Here is an 11,089-nt window from a genome sequence, read left to right as displayed (position 1 = left end):
TGCTATTAATGCTGATGGTTCTCCTCCCTAACTATGTCTTCTGTCTTCTGCGTAGGCTATCCCTGTACAAGGCTGGATTCACACTGATGCTTTGCCCTTTCTTGTCAAGGGACCACACTGATAGAGACACTGTATTGGTGTGTACTTACAACTACAACACGGTGTGACATTTTGTAGTGGTATCTAAAGATCTTAAGCGTGTAGTGTTTGTTGTGTTGCATGCTTCGTCTGGTGTTGGGTTGCTGTCTCCTGTTTTTCTCTCACCAGAGGCCTCCTGAGCATGGGTTTTGCATTAGCTGATCCAACCCTCCTAGACTGAGGAAAATCCACCAGTTATTTATAGCAATATTTTTAGGATCCGTCCTAATAACTTTTCTACACCTTTTGTACTAAATTCTAATACATTTGAAATACATTTACATATCTGCCTTTTGTCAACTGTCCCTTTGCGGGGAAAATATAGAATTAGCCACACTCAAGGGAAGATTTGTGGGTCCTTCTGCCCATCATCAGGGGGTGGCGTAGTCAGACTGTAATAAAGGTATACTGCTTGTCAGGTACCACAGGATTGTTCTTTGTAGACACCCATACTGGCACAATCATAGAGGTATTAGTAGTTTGACCTGAAGCTACATTTAGAGCCGTGGTGCTTGTGTAGCAGAATGGAATATTTCCTTTCCGTTAGTAGGGGGATTCGACTTGATGTAGCCGCTTGCAGCCGTTTTAAGACCCTTACATACTCACCACTCCCGACTGGTAGCGTGACAATGTGACGTCAAAATAACATAGATCTCGCTGGCACGCCAGGATTTGGGCTGGGTAGCGCAACACTCTATTTTTTTCAGCTGAGCGCGCCAAAGTGGAAATCTGAAGATGGACTAGTTTGAGGGCAAGCGAGAGTTGCAGTTCGGAGGACTGTTTTGTTACAGTCGTGAATTTTTGCTGGATAAGTTAACAAAGTTACCAGCAAGAGTCGCAACACGTGAAATTAAGAGGAAAGAATAGAAAAGATTTATTTTCAACCAAAGGATATCTGCTGAGACCTGAAAAAAATATCTTTTCACTTTAGGAAATTACACAAACTCAGCGAGCTGCTAGCTAAAAATGTTTAAATTATAAAAATGTCCCTTAGGATGAATAAAGTATCTATCTCCATCTCTATCTATCTCTATCTGTCTTGAAGTCTGAGGCCCCGTTTACACGTACATTGTTATTTTGAAAAACTGACACATTTTCCTGTGTTTACACTGAGAATTCGGCTCTGAAAATGATTCTTTCTAAAAACTCCGGCCAGAGTGGAGATTTTGGAAAACTTTGGTTGCACGGTTGCATGTAAACTGACAAAAAAATGGAGGTTTAGGCAGCCAACGTCACAGTAGGCCTATGCGCCAGAACTTGCACCTGCGCCAAAAGTGCAACCTATGTTTAGCCAACATTTTCATTTAGCTATGGTGATCATGGATGCATTCAGAGTACCAGTCGCATTTATGTTGGTGCAAACTCTTTTCGTCTGTTTGCAATTGCAAATTAAGTTTAAAAGAGAAAGAGGAAGTGATTTGTTGCTGTTGCTATTTTTGGGATTCTGATTGGCTAACGTGGGCTTGAGCTGCTTGTTGCACTGCCACCTACAGGTTTAGCATGCTCTTGACAGCATATACATGGGTTAGTGTAAACAATTTTTTTTCTGAATGTGTGCACGATGGAAATAGCCAGCCACGTGTAAACATGGCCTGAAGCACCATCACAGAGGCTAGCTTTTACCATAGACAGTGGCTTTTACTGCCATTGACGCCAATGCTACTGACTGCTTCTGCTTTTACTGTGTAAAGTAGGTAGCGATAGCCTTTTCACAACAGCGACATCTCTGTTCAGGAGAATATACATTATTAAGACAGCTGCAGCCGGCTACATCAAGTCGATTTCCCCTAAATGGACAGCCGTGGCCTACTAGTTAGCACTGTCATGATCCAGTCATGTAATGGGATTGTGCGCATGCGCCAAATGTATTGTTAGAATGTTGCTTTGAATCATAGGCGCATGCAAGAGGATATTTTGGCAGTTGGTAATCAGTTACAGTGTCAGTCAGTTGTGTTAAGTGTTATCTCCGAGAATAAACCAAGAAAACGACAGGAGTTGTCCGTCATTCCTACAAATTATACATGGTGTCAGAAGTAAACGACGAATCAACAGCATGGCAAAGTTTCAACCACCCGAAAGCTTGGATTTCACCCGTCCGGAGCAGTGGCCAGAGTGGCGACAAAGGTTTCAACGATACCGGCTAGCGACGAAGCTGAATTACGAAAGTGGTGCCGTGCAGGTGAGCACTTTGCTATACGCCCTGGGAAGAGAGGCAGAACAAGTGTTTAACACCTTTGTTTTTCGATGAAGATGAGGACGATTATGAGAATGGGTTGGGAAAACTAAACTCATATTTCGTGCCGAAAGTTAATGTAATTTACGAGCGAGCCCGTTTCTACTTAAAGGAGAATTCCGGTGTGATATTGACCTAAAGTGTGTTGAAACATGATACCGAGTGTGAGCGTATGTCTCATAGCCTATCTCGGCTTGTCCCCTGCACTCCAAAATAATTCAGTGGAAATGCATGGATTCCAGTTTCTTCCAGTAGCAGCAACTGGAATCCATGCATTTCCACGGAATTATTTTTGGAATCTGATCCCTTATCATACCTGTTCATTCTTACTCGTCGCTCTACTTATCGTGACTAAATTCAAGATGGCTGCAAACGCTAAACTTCGTGAAGATACTGTCTGTATAAATCGTCTTGTAAGTAAACTACCAGTGCTTTTTAAAAGTTCTCAATGTCTCGTTTTAAATGTCAGGGCCTTCGGTAGTCTACCAATGAAGTGTGGAGATACATTGAGCCTCGTAAATGGTGTAAAACAGTGATTTATTTGCATGGCTAGCCCGATGCCGAAGCACCACAATTGAAAAAGCTGTTGGTAGCATCGGCTAACTAGCGCCAGATTTTGGAGTGCAGGGGACAAGCCGAGATGGGCTATGAGACATACGTTCACACTCGGTATCATGTTTCAACACACTTTAGGTCAATATCACACCGGAATTCTCCTTTAAGGGGGCAGAAACAAGGGGAATCGGCTGAAGAATACATAAGGACTTTGTATGAATTAGTGGAAACTTGTCAGTTTGGGACTGTAAAAACCGAAAACATCCGTGACAAGCTAGTCATCGGCATCCTAGACAAAGAGCTATCCGAAAAATTACAACTAACAGCGGACCTAACTCTTGATATGGCCGTTGAGATGGTGCGGCAATCGGAGCAAATTAAGAGACAAGTTAGCCAGCAGGCTAAAGTTAGCTCCACCAAGGCTAGCTACCTCAGCGAAATAGCTAGAAACAGAAGGCAGTCTCGAGCACCGAACTCTCAGTCCGGCTCGAGAGGGAGGCAGCAGACCAACCGCTCCCAACCGCCGAAAAAGTGTTTTAGATGTGGGAAAGAACAGCATTCACTGGCCCAGTGCAAAGCGGTAAACGCTAAGTGCCGTAATTGTCAAAAAGTGGGGCATTTCGCTGCAGTGTGCCGGTCAGCCAAAGTCAACGAGCAGGTTAACATCGGGGCAGAGTACGAGGCAAGCGGGGGCAGTGGGCACTTTCTGGGGGAAATAAAAGCCGCATGTACCGTTGCCGACTCCACCACCCCCATGGACTGTAAAGCTGAAAATTAACCATAGACAAGTCGTGTTTGAAATCGACACAGGGACCGACACTACCGTAATATCAGAGGACACTTACCATCGACTAAAACACCCACCAGCGTAAGCTAACAACAACGCAAACCTCCAGAGCCCGGGAGGCAGGCTGGATTGCCTGGGGATGTTCGACGCCACCGTAAAGTACTCCTGTACAAGTTCACCATCCACGTCATTAGAAGTCAGGGCAGTGACTTGCTGGGGTGCAATGTGGCAGTGGCAATGGGGTTGGTGAAAAGGCTTAATGAGGTGCAGAGCACATACGACACAGAGCTGGGTTTACTCAAGGTGAAACCAGTTAAAATCCACCTGAAAGAGGATGCTACTACTTACAGTGTGAGCACTGCGAGGCGGGTGTCTGCTCCTCTTTTCCCCAAAGTCAGGGCTAAGCTGGAGAGGATGGTGCAGTGTGGCGTCATTGAGGAGGTCTAGGAGCCGACGGAGTGGTGTGCACCCATGGTCCCGGTTCCAAAGAAGAACGGCGAGGTGAGAATCTGCGTCGACCTCAAGTGCCTGAACACCGCAATAAAGAGGGAGAGGTATGTCCTGCCCACCATCGATGACATCCTGCCGAGGCTGGCAGACTCTCGTGTGTTCTCCCTGCTAGATGCTGCCAGTGGGTTTTGGCAGATCCCACTGGACCGAGACACGGCGATGCTCACCACCTTCATCACACCTATGAGAAGATACTTCTTCAAGCGGCTCCCCTTCGTAATCTCCAGTGCCTCCGAGATATTCCAGAGGGAGATGTCGGTGCTGTTCCGCGACATGGAAGGCGTTGAGGTGTTCATGGACGACACCCTTGTCCATGGTGCTGACGAGGGCCAACACGAGGAGCGACTGCAGGCAGCCCTACGCATCCTGAGGGACGCAGGCCTGAAGCTCAACGAGGACAAGTGTCGCCTGCGCCAGAGATGGCTGACATCGCACTGCATCGATCAGGAGGGCATCCGACCTGATCCATCGAAGGTCAGTGCCATCATGGAGATGCCGGCGCCGAGCGACGTGCCCGAGCTGCGGAGGTTCCTGGGTATGGTGCAGTACCTGGGGAGGTACCTTCCGAGCCTGTCAGCGACCGTCAAACGCCTCAACGACCTGCTGAAGAGCTGCGTGGTCCTGGGACACACCCCAAGCCGAGGCCTTCAGCAAGGTAAAACAACTTGTTTGCACAGCACCCACACTGTCATTCTACGACATTAGCAAGCCAACAATAGTCAGCGCAGATGCCAGCAGCTATGGGCTAGGCGCCATACAGAGACATGATGATGGACTAAAGCCAGTAGCATTCTGTTCTCGAACACTGACTGACTCTGAGACGCGATATGCGCAAATAGAGAAAGAGTGTCTGGCAGCCGTTTGGGCATGTGAGAGGTTTTCACAGTACCTCTATGGCTTAGAGAGTTTCACGGTGCACACAGACCACAAGCCATTAGTTCCACTGATCAACAACAAAGATCTTGACACAGTTCCTCTGCGATGCCAACGCTTACTTATGCGTATGATGAAGTACAACCCCACAGCAGAATACATACCTGGTAAAACACTGACTGTAGCAGACACACTTTCCAGACAACCGTTACCAGCAGTACAAAGTGGAGTGTCAGAGCTAATCTGGGATGTGACAGTTTTTGAAAATGCAGCACACAACGCCTGGCCAGTATCCCCATCGAAGCTGGAGAGGATCAAGCAGGAGACGAGCACGAACTACGAACTCCAGGTGGTCAGCAGCCTGGTGGCACAAGGCTGGCCAGCCCACGTGAGTAGTGTTCCAGTCCAAGCCAAAGCTTACCACCAGTGGGGAAACAGCCTGTCTGTCTCAAAAGGACTGGTGCTGTACGGTGACCGCATAGTCATCCCGCACAGCATGAGACAGATCCTCAACCGTCTGCACAATGGGCACCAGGGCATCACCAAATGCAAAGAGAGAGCGCGCATGAGCGTGTGGTGGCCCGGTCTGGAGAGAGAGCTCCAGGACCTTGTGGCAAAATGCCCAGAATGCCAGCAGACCAGACCAACACAGAGGAAGGAGCCTCTGATCACCACCGAGCTGCCATCCAGGCTGTGGCAGAAGATCGCTGCAGACATATGTGAGTACGACAAACAGAATTATTTAGTTGTCATTGACTATTTTTCTCGTTACCTGGAGATCGCACCTGCCAGACCTGAGCAGCCAGACCACCTGTGCCCGTCTGAAGAACATCTTCGCGCTGTGGGGGTGTCCAGATGAGCTCTACACAGACAACGGAGGGCAATTCGTGAGTAGAGAATTCAAAGCCTTCTCTGACACATATGACTTTGCACACCACACTTCCAGTCCCCACTACCCTCAGTCCAACGGTGAGGCTGAGAGAGCTGTACAGACAGCCAAAAAGATCCTGCGGCAGGCCGACCCATTCCTGGCTCTCATGAGCTACAGAGCAACACCCCTGCAAGCCACTGGTGCCAGCCCCGCACAGCTGATGCTAGGCCGCCAGATCAAAACGACTGTGCCCACTCTCGACACAGTCCTCTCCCCTAAGTGGCCTGACTTGGAAGCGGTCAGGCAAGCCGACGCCAGAGCCAAGGAGGGCTACCGGCGTGCATTCGACAGGCGTCACGGCGCCCGTGCACTTCCACCTCTCGCCCCAGGGGCGAGCGTGGCGGTGAAACTGGACAACGAGTCGGGTTGGACAATATCCGGCACGGTCCACAGCATCCACCCTGCGCCTAGGTCTTACCTGGTGCAGACCGACAGAGGAGTCCTGCGTCGAAACAGGCGCCACCTTCGCCCAACACTCGACGCAGCCAATCAGCCAGGTGAAGCAGAGGGCACGCAGGCGTGCCACACAGAGACTGTCACTGAACAGCCTGTTCCTGCAGAGCAAACGCCAACCCGAGTGACTTCCCGAGGCAGAGTCATTCGGACACCTGCAAGTCTGAAAGACTTTATATTAGATCGACCATAGTTCGCCACATGGAGCAAAATAACCTCCGGCAACTATGCAGGTTACTGGGTAGTCCACCCCATGACCTTAGGTTACCTGTGTGATGTAAAGAAGAAAAAAAAAAAAAAACTCACACACACAAACACACATGTTGATTGTATGACATCAAAAAAAAAAGGATTGATGTTCATTGTTCAAAAAAAAAAAAGGAGAGAGATTGATATTTATTGTATGTTGTAATGTCAAGAAAAAGAAAAAAAGGTTAGAGTCTATGTGTATCCACAGTAATGTTATGAAAATCTTAAGCATATAGTATGTCCAGTTTGTCTTACGAAAGAACAACAATATTTAAAAACAATGAAATGCTGAGCTTGTAGTTAAAGTGTTGAATTACTTAAAATGTAGAAGATATATGTGTGTGTTTAAAGTATGAAATATGAATGCTTGAAAGTGACCTGTCAGCATGCCTGGGCATAGTAATTAATAGTCCACAGTTAAATTATTTTGTTCTGTTTCTGTGTTGAGCCCAGCCATAGCCTTCGTCTCAAAAAGGGGAAGATGTCATGATCCAGTCATGTAATGGGATTGTGCGCATGCGCCAAATGTATTGTTAGAATGTTGCTTTGAATCATAGGCGCATGCAAGAGGATGTTTTGGCAGTTGGTAATCAGTTACAGTGTCGGTCAGTTGTGTTAAGTGTTATCTCCGAGAATAAACCAAGAAAACGACAGGAGTTGTCAGTCATTCCTACAAATTATACAAGCACTTCGGACTTGTAACCGGAGGGTTGCCGGTCCGAACCCCGACCAGTAGGCTAGGCTGAAGTGCCCTTGAGCAAGGCACCTCACCCCTCACTGCTCCCCGAGCGCCGCTGTTGTTGCAGGCAGCTCACTGAGCCGGGATTAGTGTGTGCTTCACCTCACTGTGTGTTCACTGTGTGCTGAGTGTGTTTCACTAATTCACGGATTGGGATAAATGCAGAGACCAAATTTCCCTCACGGGATCAAAAGAGCAGAGGCGGACAGAGTACACCGATTCATTACTTGAGTAAAAGTACAGATACCCTTTGCTGAATTTTACTCAAGTACAAGTAAAAGTACAACAGTCAGATGTCTACTTAAGTAAAAGTACTAAAGTACTTGTTTTTAAAAGTACTTGAGTATCAAGAGTACAAGAGTACATTTTCTAAATATTGCATTGCTACTGCCACAGTGCTTACATTTATGTACAGAAACATCCTACATGGAAAAATGTTAATACCTTGGAGAATGTTAAAGGAAAATCAAGTCATTTTCATCTTTTTACCATGTTGTTTTATTTAACATTTCTCACTTGCCCACAAGGCAATAGCACAATGGCAACACTCTGACAAACCTCTGCTAGAGTTTTAATGGATTTTTTGTACCCACATTTGAACCTGACTGTCTTAAACAGAACATCAAGAACATCAAAGCAAATGCTCAGCTTACATTATTGTGTAATATCAGAAAAAAAAAATCAGCTAACAATTGTGTGTACATGTGAGTTTCTGTTTTTTCATCACTCAAATCAATAAACCTAAACCAGCAAAGAAGGCAATACAGCAATGTTCTGACACTCCTCTGAACCTGACCGTGTTATACACGTAGCATAGAGCAAAGAAGATAAAAAAATAATGATAAAGATAATCAGCTGTGTTTAGGTCAGCGTACAAAGGGGAAAAAAATTCAGCTCATTTGAGTGACAGTTTTAAGCCCCTTCCCCTCACATTGACATACAGGCAAAGGCAGGAGAAAATACTTTCAGCTGAATAACACCATTCTCACACACACAATCTATGTGTGACAACTGTGTGTGAGTGTGTGTGTGTGTGTGTGTACTGTACTTCAATTCAATCAAATGTCATGAAGTCCTTGTTCAACTTGAGGAGAAGTTGGTTCTCAAAATTCTGTGAATGAATTGATCCCCTTCTTGGAGTGAAAAGCAAACCTGCTATGCTAAAAAGCCTTTCACACGCTGCTGAAGCTGGCAGGGCTGTGTTGAGCTTTAGTGAGAGGTTACGCACAGCTGGATAGGGGGCCAGTGTATTCACTCCTTCAGCTGTAGCGGCTAGGTATCCATCGAGTTGCTTACTTATCTCATGGGAATGTGTCTGCTTGACATTGGAGAAGAAGTCATCTTCATCAGAAGAGGTTGATGTGGTATCAGGAGACCGAAGACCTTCATCGTGTTCTGGCAGATGTTCCTTGATGTAACTAAGGCCTTGATTAGAAACACAGAATCACACCAACACATATTTTTGTTATTATTACTCTGTAAGTAAACAACTGCATATAATCATTGTTGGATGTAAAAGGTTTTTGAAAAAACAAGCAAACAAACAAAAAAAAACACATTTTCCTTACCAAGCTGTAGGACTGTGTCATTGCTGGTCCAGGAGGTTTTGAACCTTGGAACGAGAATGGCTGCTGCAATTAGCTCTGGCTCCGACATCATGCTTTCAAACCGCTTCCTCAAACCTTCAAGAAGAGCATCAACAAGTGGCTTGCAAAATCTGAGTGACGGTCTAGACTTTTCAAGCTTGGTTGTGAGGGTGGTGATTGTCGGGAGCAGCCAGCCCATCTGAACGTTGACTTCTCCTTGTAGTATGTTTAAGGACTTTGCAACCGGACTCATGGTGGTGACGTATTCCCCTAAAAAGGCTATGTCAGCCTTTGTACCTATGTACCTAATAGAAACAGAAGAAAATAAACACATACTGTATTACAACAAAATGTATACAAAACCACTGTGCAATGCTGGACATTTATTTATGTACCTACAGCAGATAATGTGGTAAGCATTACTCTAACAAAATAAGAACACAATTATACATTAACATAAGCTACTTACATTGGAACATTGAGTGCAGCACAGACCGTTCTCACAGATCCCTCTCCTTGGTCTCTAATGATTCTGACCACACGTTCCACGGCCATGAAAGAAGAGTTCCATCGAGTTGAATTAGGCTGTACCAAGTGAAGCTTACAGTGTTCCTCTATAAGCTCTGCATTTTGAGGAGACCTTGATGCTTTATTCCAGAGTGCCTGACACTTAGAAAAGGCTGATCTGGACAATTTCTTGTAAGCTTCTGTCTTATTAGCCCGATCAACATCGACTGTGGAAACTAAATTTAGTAAGTGGCATGCACACTGATGATGTTTCGGCAGCTGATACTGAAGCCCATCATCTTCCTCCAGAATGGCTTCCACATCCATGAATTCCACCTCCTCTTCACCATCAGATGCATCACAATCTTCTCCTACTTCTTCTTCAATTGTGCCTTATGCAACTAACTCTTCATTGTTATTTTCGTCCTGCTGACCAAAGACACGGAACGCTTTCACGAAATTCGACCCGTTGTCTGTTGTAGTTCTAACAACCTTATGACTTATCTCATACTCTGCATGAATGTCAGTCAAAACAGCTGCCAAGGCATCGAATATGTAGGAGCCCCTTAGTTGACGGCAAGCAAGGGCAGCTGAACGGCGTTCAAAACTGTAAGGATCGAGCCAGTGGGCTGTTACACCTATAAAGCTCCTTCTCCTGGCCGTCCAACAATCAGTAGTGGTGGCAATGTATGGTACCTTTTTCATTTCGTTCTTGAGACGTTCTTTCATTTTAGATGTAGCTGAATCAATCTTGCGCCGCACAGTTGTGCGGGACATGACAGCACTACTCGGTTGTAATTCTACAACAAGGTCTTGGAAGGATGGTTTCTCAACCAGGGAGAAGGACTGGAGACCTTGAACGATGAAGCGGAGTATAGCCCTATCAACCGTCTTCTGAGACACCTGCTTGGTCTCCAGCAGCTTCAGTTGCTTCGCCTTGACGCCTGTTCCACCTTCTGATGGCCTCTTGCAGGCTGTTGAAGTCAGTTGACAGTATTCCTCCAGATGTGTCTCATGCCTTCTCTGTAAAACACAGTATAATATTTCAGTTTACAACTATAAACTAATAAACATTAGAAAAGATACCCATCATGTAGTCTACACAGCAGTATTATTAATTATGAAGTGCTGGTTGTTCAGAATTTTCCAATAGCTCCAGACTAACTTTTTAAATCGGTTTTACTGGTGCAACTAACTTTAATTTATGTGGACCAGCAAAGTATTTAGGTGCTTCTGACATTCAACAAGTCGCAATTCAACAAGTGCTGCAATATTAGGTCAGACAAATACAAGACTTTATGTATTTAAATACAATTGTAGGCTACAGCAACTTTTAACCCCCCCAATAGTACCCAAAGTTACGCCCTTGCTTCAGTTGATTATCAGTTACACGATTAGCTTGCCTCGGCATGCTCTTTTATTGTCAGGCCAAAGTTAGCAATCTGAATGGCTAGCTACAGCTGGCAAATTGGCGGGTGCGGCTTCGACCGAAAATGCATTAAATGATAATGCATAAAAGTGATAATGC

The sequence above is a fragment of the Alosa pseudoharengus genome, unplaced genomic scaffold, assembly GCF_046254945.1.
Source record: "Alosa pseudoharengus isolate Yale_2024_CS ecotype anadromous, Long Island Sound unplaced genomic scaffold, YU_APseudo_1.1 YU_APseudo_1.1_scf_7, whole genome shotgun sequence".
Taxonomy (NCBI): domain Eukaryota; kingdom Metazoa; phylum Chordata; class Actinopteri; order Clupeiformes; family Clupeidae; genus Alosa; species Alosa pseudoharengus.
This window is presented reverse-complemented; position numbering follows the sequence as displayed.